This window comes from Mya arenaria, chromosome 1, assembly GCF_026914265.1.
Source record: "Mya arenaria isolate MELC-2E11 chromosome 1, ASM2691426v1".
In the NCBI taxonomy this organism is placed as follows: domain Eukaryota; kingdom Metazoa; phylum Mollusca; class Bivalvia; order Myida; family Myidae; genus Mya; species Mya arenaria.
This window is the reverse complement of record NC_069122.1, coordinates 12,496,987-12,511,234: the sequence shown is the minus strand read 5'-3', so window position 1 is coordinate 12,511,234 and position 14,248 is coordinate 12,496,987. Positions and strand designations below refer to the sequence as shown.

At 33.8% G+C, this 14,248-nt stretch overlaps 1 protein-coding gene across 1 annotated transcript in view; it reads left to right on the top strand.

Annotated features, from left to right (window-relative positions):
* The first annotated feature begins 718 nt into the window (after positions 1–718).
* Positions 719–14,248, top strand: part of LOC128223403 (ectin-like) — a 31,357-nt gene continuing 17,827 nt past the window's right edge. Inside the window, exon 1 of the mRNA XM_052932719.1 lies at positions 719–771. The gene's annotated coding sequence lies outside the window, so the exon portion shown is untranslated. The remainder of the gene's footprint in view (positions 772–14,248) is intronic.

Below are 14,248 nucleotides of genomic sequence, written 5' to 3'. Positions count from 1 at the left end.
AATGGAATGCTATCGATGCGCCATATAAATAGATCCAAATGAAAATGACAGAAATAGCAAGCAGTTATCAAGTTTTAATTCTGATAAAGCGCTTATCAAGTCACAAGTATTAAATTGAGTGTAGTAAAATATCCAACAACATGAATGACGAACTATTTTAACAAAAACAACAATAAGTTCACAATTTGTTGACGTCACACTGAGATAACATGCATTTATGCGGTTTATGTGACCTACATCGGTCTGTCAAGTTTTACTTGGTGCTCGGATTTAAAAGTTATTCGCTGTCGCTTTCTACGATGATTTTGCAGCGTTTTTGTAGTGTATATGGCGTTTAACAACATGCACATGATTACAGTGAACCTTTATTCTGTACTGCCTGGATGTTGATGTTGAAAAGTTCCACCAAGAATGTTTTCAGCGAACATGATGTTCTAGCCGTCATAGAATGTGTACTGATACGTACCGTACTGAGAAACCTGCGCTGCGGAATTCGTATTTGTGTTTTTGGTAAACGACAGCAATTAAACTGGCAAGCAAATAGCATGGATTGCATATTGCCTGTGTTTGTCAAGATGGAGATGTTTGAAATGTTCTCGTGTAGTTTGTCACTTATGTGGCTGTATTTGTTGACTGGATATTTTTGTGACTAGTGGTCTGCATTAATTGGTTTGGCGGAACATTGTTATCAGAAAGTTGAACAAGATGCCTTCTGGCACTATGATTCGTTAGCCATTTGTCATCAGGAAGTCATACAGCTTCATTATTGAGGTAAATATTGGTTGGCGTTTAAACCATTTTGTTTACAAACAATGCGGAGGGATATCTACATGTAGGTCGCGTGTGATTAGTCTAGCCAATATAATTGTTTGATATGTTATCTTACACATGTGTAAGATAAAATATTCGTAATGGGTATATTACTCGGAAAACAAGGGTAAGCATGTGATAATATATGTATACTAAATATAAAAGAAATATCAATTAATCAATAAATCGATTTTTTTTAAAAGAAAATGGCCATATTGCAAAGCAAAGTGACAAAAAGGAATTATTTTCAGAGATTCCGATGTTGGATCGATATGGTAGTGTTTATTCATAGTTTCATTACTCATTTACATTTCTCACAATTAACTTCTCATAATTATCTTCTACAATGCCAATATCAACTTATATCGGTCATGCGTTAATATTGTTAAACGGTTTTTCCCACCTTATCAATTGCCTTTCAATTGTCATTGCAATTTTTACAACTTGCGAAACTATTAATACCTAGGAATTATTTGTTTATTTTGGAACACGCGTTCGGGAAAAAGTGTGAAATTATGACCTCGAGGGAGCCATAAGATTTTGTGCATGATTTGTGTACTTGGGACCGAGAAAATTGCTCGACTCATCGACTTAATTAGGTTTTGATGCAGCGTAGGTATATTTTATATGAAAATAGAAGGAAAAAGGTTCGGGACCAAGCTCCGACCTCGAGGGAACGCCGGTTATCGAACGACCGCTTGTTCGAACGACCGCAGTTTTACGGTAATAGCTTGTCTTTGATACTTATTTGCAGACACGACCGGCTTTGGCCCGATATAAACTTATCACAATCAATGTTCAGCAGAAATATTTCGTTCTATTTTGTACATTTTCTTTTGTATTCGGTGATGAGCCCCGTTTTAAATCAAGATTTGAGTACGATGAGCAACTCTTGGAGAAAATGATTCGCATGGAATTTGAATATGCACAGTGGGAAAAGCATATAAATGAAACTCTAGGGAAAATGGAGAAACAGAAAGCTAGCATTCAGACCGATTTGGAAGTATTGCGAAATGAAAGAGAGGAGTTTGATAAGCACGTTAACGAGATGATGAAAAACATGATGCACCAACTCTCTAAACGTAAGTATCACTTATTTTATTATATATATATATATATATATATATATATATATATATATATATATATGTGTGTGTGTGTGTGTGTGTGTGTGTGTGTGTGTGTGTGTGTGTGTGTGTGTGCGTGCTACCGTGTGTCACCGGTCATTATAAATTGTTTATATATATGTCATGTCACGAGTCGTCATATGATACAGAATGTTATTCAACGAGTTAAGGAAACCTTTTAGTAACCGTGTCTTTCGCAAGCTTAATTATGTATATTTCCTGGACGAATGAAATTGTGTCTATATGAAGACGAGTGTCAGATTCTTTTCATCTAATGCTTTTCCCATCTACTCTAGTGATGAGCAGGAAACCACAGTTTAGTGCCATTTCCCGCGCTACTTGCATTTCAGAAATGAAGTACCAAGAATAATTTGAAACCATAGATACATCCAATCGTTTTAATTCTGTTTAGAAATAAATTGCTTAGGCAATTTCCAGTAAGAAACACAATAAAACTCTATTATTACGAAATTTGCTTTATTTTTTAAATCGGGACGTCATCATTTGTAAAACTGTTCATAGCGTTAATTTCTTTATGAACACATTAAGTATCGAAAGTATTTTAAAAGATTTTATACGAGATAAAAAACAAAAAGTTACGCTTTCCTCTTAAAATTAAGATGGAAAATGTACTACAGTTTCAAAACAAAATGAGAAATAAACGTTCGCCTTGCGAGAAAATTGCCAACTAAGCAAATTGTGTTTTTGTTTAATAGTATCCATTCTTAAGCACGTGATGGTACTTTGCAACACTTGAACATTCAAAACTTTCTATGTAAATCTTTCTCAACAAATATTTGGTTAACGCAAAATTTATTACAGGATAACATTCCCAAACAGAAGATATACAAAGTTGAAGCAATCGAAGAATTAACTACGAAAACATGACATGAAAAGTAAACAATTGATTAATAAAATTCAAAACAAAAAAATAAAAGCAGATTAGAGAAGAAAGCTGCGAAGCTCATTCTATATTTAGCTTCTGGAAATACTTTTCAAGTGTGAAACGCAATATAAATGTGTTAGGACAAAGATGAAAATAGTCAAGTGACATCAACTTCTTCGCAATAAAACAAAACTGAGTAAAAGCGTAAAATTTAACAGTTTTGTTCAGAGCGCAGGAAGTTGCTGATAATACCCTGTCAACTAGAAACATCAAAATTATTTTCTCCGAAGTGCTCTTCAATGTCGCCGGGGGCCACAATTCTGAAACTGGGAAATTTACAGCACCCGTCTCGGGAACTTACCTTTTCACCATCAGCCTGTGTTCAATAAGTGGAAAGAGCATATTCTACAAAATTGCGGTCAAAGAAAACGTAGTTACAAACGGACATACGTATGATGTTTCCGGCTACCTTTGTGTTTCCGGAAACGCTATCGTGCAACTAGATGCAAATGACGTCGTCTACCTCAAATTCACGTACTCTAATGACGTACTCTTGAAAAGTGGTTTGTACGAGTCAATGTATGATGCAAAATCGAATTCCTTTCCGGTGTACTTCTTTAGTGAATCCCGAAACCACTTTAAACATAATTGAAACACTGTGTTACAATTTAGAAAACTGACATTCGTGCCTTTGTTATTTATTGTTGACAATCGAGTCAAGTCCATTTGCATGATGTGTGGAAATGAGAAACCTTGTATTTGCATTCGTTGTAATGTCATATATAACATAACATTATATGATTATTAACTTAAATAATGTATAAAATTGAATTGTGAAGATATATAACGGTTATAATTGTAGACGTTAAGTGTTTCGCGCTGTTGATGTTTTTTTGGAAAAATGTAATTTTAAATAGATGTTTGTTTACAGTTTCTATGTGTAATATTAAGTTCAGGCCATTGAGCGTAGCACACATTTACAAATATAGGATGTTTTGGTATGATATTGCTGACTAAAGACTGTTAAAACTTTGATAAAAATGATATTATAATGATAATATTTTTTATGAATCGATTGTATATTGCCTTTTACCCCGATCGATTAAATATATAAAATATATAAAATACATGACCTTTGGCCTTACAGGCCTTATGCATTTTTCAGTCATGCTCCATTTGGGTAGAGGCAGAAGCGTATCACGGTAAAATTGGCAGTTTTTCTTAAATCTCGATTATTTCTACGTTTAAGCTTTTTATAGAGCTTCGTGCTTTCTTCTTAGAATGATAATAGAATTGGAGTCCTCGTAGTCGGCCACGTTTATGTCGTCATCGACCCAGTCGTGTACAATCCTTACCTTGACCAAAACTGTTAAACTGTTCACGATTTTCGAATCAAACGTCCTACAAACGTACAGATATGGATGGCAAGGATCATTACTGTGAAAGAAAACAACACATTGTTTAGTTGTATGCATCTTATTGTGGCTGTAAAAAGACAAGTGATATAAATCTTTACGATGCCATTAACTTATATACGGGTCGTGGAATAGAATCACAACATCATGCTCGTTATGTTGCGTCATACGTACATGGATACGCCCTTATTTTATGTACAGATATTGGCTTTGAAATATGTAGATAAAGCCACTTCCATGGTTAATGTATTTTCCAACAAATATTTAAAAATCATAAAATTACACCAGAAAATGTGTAAATATATTTTGACATAAATATAGTGTGTATCGGAAGCACATTATGCATCAATTTATATATATATATATATATATATATATATATCTACTTAGGGCATTAAGGAGACCGTATGTATTTTACGGCATTAAGGAGACAATTTGTATATTTTTTGTTTTATACTTTATTTTGCTTTTTTGTTGATAATTTAGTATTGAAATGATCATTTATTATGTGTACAAGATTTAGGCTTCTTAAATTAATTAACAAAAAATATACGTAATTTGCGGTCTCCTTAATAATTTGTAAGTATGTTGCAGGTTTTAAGGGGACCGGTATATATGTCGAAGGGTTTATGGAGACCAGTGTATATATAATATTATTTTTGAGGCATTAAGGGGACCATCCATATTTTATGGCATTAGGGGGACAAATTATATATATCTTACTTTTGACAGTGAAGGCTCCCGTAACCTTAAGAGACAACTTTGTAATAGTATTTTTTATATAATTGTGTGTAATAAATCCACAAACATTGACCGGTCGAAACGGGAGGACTGCAAATTTCATAGGATATTCATCAGAAATCTTTTACAGACCATCTCATTCATTAAATGAAATTCAGCTTCAGTCACTTGGTATGTGTACCGTTTGATCAACAAAAAATATAATGGCCAGGGGCGGATCCAGGAATTGTCGTTAGAAGGGGGCGTTACTAAGGGGCGTTTGCAGGAGGATTGAGGGTTACTCAATCAAGAAATTTTTAACAATTTGTAGTCCGAAATGATGCATTATGTGCGTATTTATTTTCTTCTCATATATTGACACAAAAAGTAAACTTGGACGATTTTAAAGGCAGCGCACGCCGATTGCGCCCCATTCTCAATCCGCTAGTGAATGGTGACTTAATATTTGATATATTATGGTTAAATAGAACTTTCAGTTGAATTATATAGAAACTGTAAATTCTAAATACAAGTTCTGTGCTTGTAAAAACAATAAAAGTTTTGTCTGCACAGGAATGTGTCTGTTAACGCTTGAACAGTTAGCTCATGATTAAAGAACATTGTTCATTGGGTTCATTGTGACCCATGGAAGTTTTTTTTATTAAATTCCAACTTCCCCTTAAATTTTACTTGCCTAAAACTTTAACCTAAGTCAATCAGGGGCCATAACTTGTATTATGGAGTTATGTAACCTCATTGGCTGATGGTCCTGAACAATTGTGTGAAGTATTAAGTCAATTGAATGAAGGGTATAGAACGCCTTAACCAATAGGCTACGGAGACGGTTTTAATGCATGTACTCAATTGCAGATTCAGGGGGGGGGGGGTCGGCCCCAGCGCGCGCGCCGTCCCCCACCCCTTTGAATCGTCCGTTTATAATACGTTCTATTCCTCGTATAGTCAATATCGGGAAAAAATACAATATTAAGATAATAAGATAAAAATGCACTATTTCGGACTATAAATTAGGGGAGTCTAACCCCCACCCCGGTCCAACATTTCAATTTCTGTTCTGAGGGAGGGGAGGATGTGGAAAGATTAAGCCCATGAGTTTCACGTACCCCGTCTTAAGTCAATTCCTGGATCTGCCACTGATATCTGTAATCAGATTTGTTGTTTCATAATGTTATAGTTCCTTTAAACAGTTTAAACCTTTTATGGCATCAAAATAAACAGACGCATGTTCAGTAAAAACATACTCTGTATACAACGTTCTCGTACTCCAGAGCGATGATGCTATGCATTATATTTATCATCATCTGACTGACTGAGTAACTGCCCAAACTTTTCCGTTTAAAGAGACTCTCTCATGTTTTGGCACCAAACATATTTTTCCTCGTAATGCATCTAAAAACACTTACATGTATATTTATTTTACTCCTTGGTACTGAAATTGCAGAAATAATAGTAACCAGGTTGATGGAAGTTATTGGTTTATCACGTGATTATGTCAATCAACTGATTGTGCAACAGCCTTTTGTTGAATCGGGTTAGTAACGCATGTCAAAATTTTGGACTTCAAAGACTATATTTTAGCACATATCAACATTTATTGAAGGGTTTCAGCCATCAATAGCTTGGCTTTAACACTTCGTTTGATTCGCCATACTTTATTTCGTAATAACAATCTATAAAATCCAAGTAAAAGATGCATTTTCAAAACACTTAACGCTTCGCTTATATTCACTCAAAAACTCATGTTCGAAAGATTTAAAAAAAGTATGTCATAATCATATGCTCTTTAGCGGCTGAGTTTCTTAATATTTAAATCTCTTATAAATTTGCCAAATAAAATTCAACATGGGTAAACAATTATAACAAATAACGTATTTTATGTATTGCAACATATTTATAAAAAGATAAAGTCAATTGAATCAAATGACCATTTTCAATGTACTTTCTTTCTCGCGGAAAGTGGACATTTCATCTTACTCCAACAAGTGTGGGGTATGGTTGATTCTCTTCGTGACTGAAATCAACTTTTTTAAACACTTGGTGCATTTCAAATCTAGTCCATATAAACAGCCCCTTCAGATTCTTTGACGATTGCATTTCCATGGGAGATCACTGCGTATGATAAACATACAAGTGTTGTTTAGCCACACTGTGGTTTCAATTATGTCAGGGGCGTAGCTACCCCTCTATTCATGTGAATTCATGTGCTGGGGGGTTCAGGGGCGTGCCCCCTCAGAAAATTTTGAAAACCATGGTGCAATCTAGTGCATTATTTAGTACTGGAAAATAACCAGTTTTAGATTCATGTAGTCAAGTTCGCATACTGCAACTTTGGTTGATTTTTTTTTGTCAGAATCATGTGGATTCAGCCGCGTATTCACGTATAGGCGGCTACACGCCTGTATGATGTGCATATGAATGTATAATTTGGTTTAAATGATGCATCCTTAATGTAACACCTCCTTGCTGCTACACCAATAGAAACTTCATGGGATGTTATTAGTAAAAGAACTAGCACTGACGTTCCCATTTTTGTCTGAGTCATTTAAATAACAGATAATAAATTACAAGGTAAACAAATTTGTTTTGACTTCTTTAATGAATTATATAAACACATTGTACAAAGATATCATGACATATTTTAAACAATAAGTATGGTTGTCAATTAAACAGTATGCTAGCTTTAAAGATTTAGGCAAACCATTGGAATTTTACGGCGTTCTTAAAAGGTGTATTTAAAGCTGCAATCTCACCGATTGATCGTTTTGACTACCGGTACTCTTTTATTGTTTGTCAATAAATGGAGTATATTTTGCAGAAATGTCTAGACCCAATTTTAAGTGATATAAGACTGCTGAAAAAAGATCAGATTGCAGTTCATCATATTTATGTTAAAAAATGATGTTTTATGACTAAAAGTATAAAAAACGAACAATGACTAAAAGCATTACAAACAATTTAATGTAAATTAATTTTTCGGCAGTTTTACCAAACATTTTTGATTGGTTCTATTGTGAATTATCTAATATGACTGAATTAAAGCAATGATAACCAAATCAGCCGATTTTGAGACAATTTTGTGTCTAAACTGACAATCTGTAAGAGTGCAGCTTTAAGTTTTGATCTAAAGCTTCATATACACATTGTTATATTGTCAATAACTGTTTAAAAGGTCTCATGTACTAAATAAGATAATAATTTTCATAATATCTAAAATTGATTAAAATAAATAAAGTACCATTATACCTATTTCTTAATAGTGCCGTTTCTCATCTGACAATATCATTCAAAGCCATCATTTCAACTATGAATTTATTTTTAACTTTCAACTTTTCTATAGCATATGCAACAAAATATACCAAAAATACAAGCCATGAACAATATGATTGTTCAACTTGCATTATCTTTGACCTTTTGATATGACCATTTTCCAGTTTTGTTTATTTGTAAGTTGTGCCCTGAAGAATAAAGTATGACTGTATGAATCAAAAACAAGCAATAAAAACACTAAAAATATACCCCAATCCCTGTAATTTCTAATACAGTAGTAAAATCAAGAAATTAAACATTTAGAGCTGCACTCTCACAGATATACCGTTTCCACAACTTTTTTTGTCTTCGAATGAGCAAATTTTTGTGTTAATATCTGCAAACCAATGATAACAGATTGCTGACAAAAGATCAGATCGCAGATTTCATATTTTCATTCGAAGATTAATGTTACGGTTTAAGAAAAGTGCATAAAAAATATCAATGTTTTAACTTAAATAGAAAAATCTGGGATTTAATTTTTCGCAAAAATTGGATGGTTCCAATCCAAGACATAAAATGAAAAAAGTTGTCAAAACATCCAAAGTGTGAGAGTGCAGCTTTAACGTTTGAAAGTAACTCTGTTTGCCTCGTGCCCCTAAACAGGGTTTAATTATATTATATGCCCAGTGGGCTTGTCCCTGTATATTTGATTGTATGATTGCAGTAATGGATACTGGTCTAATTATCTTCTGACAATTTTTCACCAATTTTAAAGAATGAGAAAACATATTAAGCTCATATAACGCTGTACAATTTAATCTCATTCATAAGGTTGAGAAAAATTCCCTAAAAATATTAATTGTGGAGACATATCTTATTTAAATACATACAGGAAATGGCGACATCATTTACCCTTTAGTATGAAAAAGGCAGTTTCCTGATATTTGAATAGCGTTTTTTTTATTTAAGCATCTTAATTCATAGTATGTATGAAGTTTCAAAGGAAACCAAATCATTGTAACGATTGTTTTCAAAATAGATTCACACTCTTGATAAACTTCTTTTCCTAGTTTCAACTTTTGAGACTTTTTGATGAGCCTGCACTTTCCCCCTCTTATGCAGTGGCTTCAAGCAATAAAGCTACCAGCTCAAGTTGCACAGCTGGTGAACAAGACTGCTGATAGTCGGCAAACTGCACACTTGATGCCATAATAAATCATGTCCATCGACTTCCAGAATGAAGAAATGACAGCAGCACAGAATTGATTTCAATTGGACCTCTGTACTTTCATCACCTTGTTGTAGTCAAAGACTATGTCTTAGTGTGCAGTGCGTGATCTTGAGAAGCTTTCTGCTCGTCTGATGAAGTAAGTTTGGCAGAGTGTGACACTCCTATCTACTCATATGGCTAGACACCTGTGATCTATGTCTTCTTGTGTGTGCCCAACCATCACCTGAAGAGAATTTAGAGGAAGTTAGTGCTTGATAACAAGTCAATGTGACAAAACAAGGTCTTTCATTTATGCCACCAAGAACTAGTATTCCAAGTTTCATAACTCGTATGTTAACTCAAAGCAATTGAGCAGAAACTGTTTGGTAATTAATTTTAAGTCACTGCTTCCACTTATACTGCAAGTAATATTGAACGTGAACCGACTGACCCAAATGCAATTCTAAATAATTTTTATGTGCAGAAACCTTAATCCTATTGACACAAAAGTAATCCAATTGTATGTCTTCACAAAACATTCTACAACAATATTTGTCAATTTAACTCAAAGATTGATTATTGTTTTTTAGTCAGACAAACACAGAGATGGCCCTATATCACTCACTTGATTTGAGAAAGGATTCTAACTTAGTTATTGTTTGGACACTTACTGAACACTTTTGGTCTGACTTTATAATGCAGCTGGTGAAAATATTAAAAGTCCCTTAATAATGGGCTTACAAAAACATAAAAAAATGTATTTGTTTAAAAAATTACAAAGGGCCATAACTCTTACAATATTTAAGTTTGTATTGAGCAGAATAAAAGGCTTTGCCTAAAATACAACCTTAAAACTATATTTACAAGTAAAACAAAAAAATCTACAAATATGTTTTTAGTATCTGGTTTTTGAGAGTGAATGATCAGAAGAAAACATCACACATTCACAATCATATTAAATAATAATTTAGTTTTTTTAAAATTATATTATATTTCAAAAACACTCCAAAAGACAAGACACTTACGTTTCAATTTCTTGATTTAATACAGTGATGATTATCATACTTATGAAGGGAGATGGGTCTTACACTCTAACCAGTGCAACTTGCATGTTCTTAGTCGCTCAGTTATTACCTTTCTTAAAATTCTCCTCTTGATCTGAGCCACGCCAAAATGATGGGAGATGCTTTTGTTTTTCCATCAGAATGTATAGCACCTCTGTGTTTCTGTTTGTCTCCTGAAATAGTAAAAGTTTATTAATAATAATAACAATAATAATAATCAGTGACTTTTATTGAAATTATTTTCACCGATTGTGCCTTGCACATTGGGGAACAAAGTTGACTTCTGAGGAGAAGATTTTTCCATATAGACATATAGCAAAAAATAGCTCCGCACCCTGGAGCAATGTTTTTTATAAATCAATATCCAGTGAAGAAAATTCATGCAGGTTATTGAAACATATTTTGCTTCAAATAAAGACTTTTAACAAAGATAACTTAACTAGCTCTTCATCATATTAAATAAAAATTAACACAGTCTATGCCACACACGGAGCCCCGCATTTGATCTTTTACCAAAGTTTGATTGAGAGTTTAGTTTCACAGGTCTATTAAAGCTGCACTCTCACAGATTAAACATTTTGAAAAAGGTTATATTTTTTATCTTAGAATGAACCAATGTATGCGAAAATGATGACAAAAAAATGTCTTTGAATTCCCGTCAAACATGTCCGAACCAAATTCAAACTATGGATAATCACTGTCATTCACGATGAAATTCAGCACTTCTTGCCCAGTATATATACCCTTACTTTAAGCAGAAGGCAAATTATAACAAACACATTTGTACGAAATTTAATCAAACTTTAAATGGTAGTAGGATTGTCATTTGTTCACGTAATTTTCAAGAATCAGGAAGTGGGGAACATTATAAAGCCATTTAACAATACAAACAAGACGATTTTCTATTGAATGTACAATAGTAGTACCGGGGTAATATGCAAATAGTAATTATCTCAAGAAAAGGACATCAAGACCAGTTCATTTACCAGTAGCATCTGACAGTCAATAATGGTTCTGAGTTTAAAGAGCATAATTTTCATTTTATTGTTTGTTTAATCATTGTATATTTAACACCAGTTGTGAAGAAGGAGTTATCATTATATAAGATTATATTATCTGGCAGTGGTTGAAAATGTAAAGTGAGACCAGTTTTTTACCTGTTATTGAACAAACTGTTATGTTGGCAGGACTGTCCTCCTCAGCAATGCAAGAACAGCAATGACTGGCTGGCACTCTGTAAAATGGCGATTAAAACATTTTGTCCAATTAAAACTGTCCCTTTCTAAACAATCCATCAGCAATATATATAAATGAGCTGCGCCATGTGGAAATGTATCTTGGGAAGTTTCCATTCCATGTAATGATGTCATAAAGATGAGCAGAAGACATTACTTACTATGCAGTAAAAGTTCTTACTTTAACAGTAAAGATATCTTTTTTTGAGAAAATTTATCAAAGTGAGCTCTTTTATGTCATGTTTCTAAGTCTTGTACACATCTATGTTACATATATAAATAATAAACAGGAATAAAATGAGGAGTTGTGTACACACTTATTCCTCCTTATGTACTGTGTAACTCATGAAAAACAATCCATAATTCTAGTAAATCTCTAGAATTCCCTTACTTTTCTCGCTGTACAAAAATGAATGAGGAGTTGCAAACAAGCAGGGCCATAAAACTTTTGCTATTTAAACTGTACCGCAACAGCAATTTAAAGACAGTGATACTCATTGATGGAAAAGGCACTTAGACAGCTACATTTTCTGAGAAATGGAGATCAGACTAAATTCTCCAGAGATAATTTATAGATTTATTTGATATAAAGAACATGTTACAGTGTTTGTGTTAAACTTGTTACTTATCCCTGATTTAACACAATCATTACCTTCAAAATGGTGATAAAATAAAAACAAATATACCTTATTAAACACTGTTTACTATCACATCTGTACCCCCCCCCCCCTTCTTACATACTTAAGCGGCTGTTACCAAAGTAAAGAATGAAAGGTCCACAAGGCCAATTATAAACCATGAACCATGAGAATCCTGTTTACTAATTTGATTTTAAATCACCCAAAAGGCTTTCTACACATAATGGTTCCTTAATTTAAATCTAGTCTCCAAAGGTGTCACAGTTGTGATTTCATTGAAAAACTTGAGATACGTTATTCAAAAAAATGACGAAAGGAAAGCTTAAACGCAGAAGTCTGGCTGGGTATAAGAGCCTGGAAATAAATACGCAAAAGCTCACCATGCTGCTAAGGAGTCTTATATAATTCCCGGCCCCAGTTCAGCTGGAGATGTTGATTCCACACGGCTGGAAAACCGGCCAGGTGCACCCAAGCTTCACCGTCGGCAGTATCTGCAAGAGGAGGGTGTAAATCTGGGAAAACGCATTTATAATCAATTTGCGAAAGTTCTTATCCGTCATAAGTAGTGAACATGTATGTGGCTTATAGAAAATCTGAAATTAAGTTTAATGAAGGAGACAAAGTTCGGTCTGGGATCTAAACCTGGATTTTGATGCTGAAATTGTAAGGGCCGAATTCAGAACATCCACTCTCACTCACACTCCAACCACATTCCCGTAAGGGACACTCAAATGATCACTTGAGTGGAATATGGGGAGTGACACTCAAGTGATCTGTTCGTATTCACACGCCTCGCTAACACTCCACTTCATCAAGTGAGCAATACAGTATATAATTATACACGTATGTTTACATGATCATATCGGATTATCTGTTTGACTATGGTGATGTTTACATTATACATTGTAAACATATGTTTATTTGAGATTCGAGTACCTTATTGTTAGTTATGGCAACAAACAAATGATAAAAAGTGTTATTCTGAAACTGAAATTTACATTTTAAAACAATTGGTTAATAAAAATAAATGTTCTGGGTTGTAAATAACTGTTGCAAAATACGTTTAAATGCATGTTTTCTGTTGTCGTTGTTGTTGCTGTTTTAAATAAGTAGCCGTTTTCCATTGTATCACATAATTTAAATATGTATTCATATATAATCTTGCTTTTGTATTCTACATAAAGCGGTCTTGGGCGTTTGAAAATAATATATGGAAGTTGAAAAAATGGAAGTTGAAAAAATAGCAGATGGATAGAATTAGCGAATGAATCTACTTCTTATGGGGAAATAACACCTCGGAGTGAAAAACAACTCAAGAAATGTAGGGGAAAATGGATGAAGATGACGATAATAATAATAATAATAATAATAATGATGATGTTGATGATGATATGGTGGTGGTGCTGCTGCTGCTGATGATGATGATGAAAATAATAATTATAATAATAATAATATTAATAATAATAGTAATAATAATCAAGCTGAATGTAGGCTGGAAAATACATATCAATTCCCTTACCACGCTATGAAATGGTCTAGCGGCGTCAAGTTAGCGGCCTGGCGGCCTAGCCGCCTCATGTGACTAGCGGCCTAAAATTGTTTCCTATTCCAAAGCATTTTATATGAGTTCTTTTCTAAAACAATGATAAATTAAATGTCCTTTTCATAAATCAACATCCTTTAGCGAATATCAGCATTTCCCCCTGGGCTGCTGGATTGAGTTTTGGGGATTTTTAGGCCGCTAGGCCACCAGGCCCCCAAGTTCACGCCGCAAGACCGCTCAAGCGTGATGTATTTTGCATAGGAATACAATTATTTTAGCATTGTTTTAGAAGAAAACTCATATAAAAATGCTCTGAAGTAGAAAACAATTTAA